Source organism: Halyomorpha halys, unplaced genomic scaffold (assembly GCF_000696795.3).
Source record: "Halyomorpha halys isolate HHAL.00 unplaced genomic scaffold, Hhal_1.1 Scaffold125.1, whole genome shotgun sequence".
NCBI classification, from domain to species: Eukaryota; Metazoa; Arthropoda; class Insecta; order Hemiptera; family Pentatomidae; genus Halyomorpha; species Halyomorpha halys.
Genome location: NW_027108888.1, coordinates 227,004 through 228,923, shown reverse-complemented (window position 1 = coordinate 228,923; position 1,920 = coordinate 227,004). Strand labels below are relative to the sequence as shown.

The window sequence follows — 1,920 nt, the reverse complement described above, 5'->3', positions numbered from 1 at the left end:
TTATGGAATTGTGTTTAGGATTTAAGATAAGTTGTAATGTAAACAAAATTATTTTTCCAGTCTCGTATCAACTGGCCTACTGTTCGTTTCGATCCATCTCTTCGCTGATGGTAAAACTCATATTTATCTTATTTTATCTGTGATTAATATTTTTTTTTTCATTACTTTTATTATTAATATATTACTTATACTTTTATGTTATAATTCAAGATAAGTAGAAGGTTTTTGAGAAATAATTAATTCTATGCCAGGATCAGATTTAAATATAAGAAAATTAATTGTTAAACAGCAATGAATCTATTCATAATTAGTCTGATTTTTATGTTGTTTTTTTCTCATAATAAATAGTTTAATTACTATTTGAGTTAATTTGACCACACCCCAACCATCTTCCTTTTATATATTATTATATTTTCCAATTAATCAGAAAAGTAATGAAATATGAATCAAATGATGAGATTTTATTATGTTTTAGGTATTGCATGTTATTTTGATATTCGAGACCACCTATTAAACTTTCAGAAACAATTAAAAACTTTTGAAAAAATTTTATTTATTTTTCTAATAATGTAAATCCTTCTGTTATAGATGGCAAAATTCATTGGTTCGTGCTTGTGGTGCAGAATGCATTGACTTGGTAAGTGATTTATTATTGATATATTTTATTTAGTGAATAATTATTTTTTTCTGTTTCATGTTTGTTTTTTTGTTAATAGAATAATATTTATCAATAAACTAAATGTAACATAAACACAAATATAGGATATATCAAAATAATGAGTTAATAGATTACCGTGGGTACATATGAATGAGAAGATGTTTGGGGTGTGCGTCAGTAAAAACAAATAAATAAAAACTTATTTTTTAGTGTTAATGTTTCGGCCCAGTCTTCGTCTGGGCTAAGATCAAAACACAAGATAATAACCATGATGAATAAAAGTAATTACAGAATGTTTAGAAAATAACTAAAATTACAGATACATAAACACTTAAAAATTACTGATATAGATGTTTAGTCTAGATATAATAAGAAGATAAAGACTATATGAGAAAATTAATATTAAAATTGTTAATGTGGAAAGAACAAAAAATAAAATACATATTAAAATCTAGTCAGTAAATATAGGTACAAAATGAAAATAATTTAAAATTAAAGAAATAAGTGGGAAAGAAAATGTATTTTTAAGTAAAATACAGGATTAAAGGAAAAAAATATAAAGTTGTAAAATAAAGAAATACGAATATGAATGGGAAAATATAAAAAATGAAGTTATGAAAGAAGTGTGAATGAAAAACTAAATATACATAATTAATGAAATATGTAAGTAAAATGCCAGAATGAATTTCAATTTCAAAAATTCACTTTTCTCATATAGCTTTTATCTTCTTACAATTCTTAGACACTTATCTTTCAACACTATTTATGTATGTTAAAATAAATAATTATTTAAACTATTTAAATAATGTTAGTTATTTTCTTATTTTCTAATCATTCTGTAATTCCTTTTATTAATTTTGGTTGTTATCTTGACTTTTGCTTTGGGCCCTGATGAAGGCTTGAAATTATGGCCGAAACGTTTCTAGTAATAAATAAGTTTTTTTGTCTCCCTCCCATCTTCGTCTTATTTATAAAATATATCAAATTGTAGGCATTGTTTTTAACAATCGGATTAAAAATAGATCACTAATAATAGAATAATAATTAACTAGCTCTAACCCAGGTGAAAGATCAGGGTACAGCTAGTTAAGAAGTAAAATTAGAAACTATGAACTCTCTCTCCTTTATATATTAATTAAACATTTTAAATAGCAAAAAAGAAAAAAAATTCAAAATGCTTTGACTTGAATTATGTCTTTTGTGTTTCTGACAACTTCTTTGCTTAAACTTTCACCATTCTTAAGTCTAAATAAAAAAAAATA

The 1,920-nt window shown here is 23.8% G+C and overlaps 1 long non-coding RNA gene across 2 annotated transcripts in view; it reads left to right on the top strand.

The window, feature by feature from the left end:
• Positions 1-71: 71 nt before the first annotated feature.
• Positions 72-1,920, top strand: part of LOC106678133 (uncharacterized) — a 117,084-nt gene continuing 115,235 nt past the window's right edge. For both annotated transcript variants that reach the window (XR_010843352.1, XR_010843351.1), the window contains exons 1-2: positions 72-110; positions 589-637. This is a non-coding gene — a long non-coding RNA (uncharacterized lncRNA). The remainder of the gene's footprint in view (positions 111-588; positions 638-1,920) is intronic.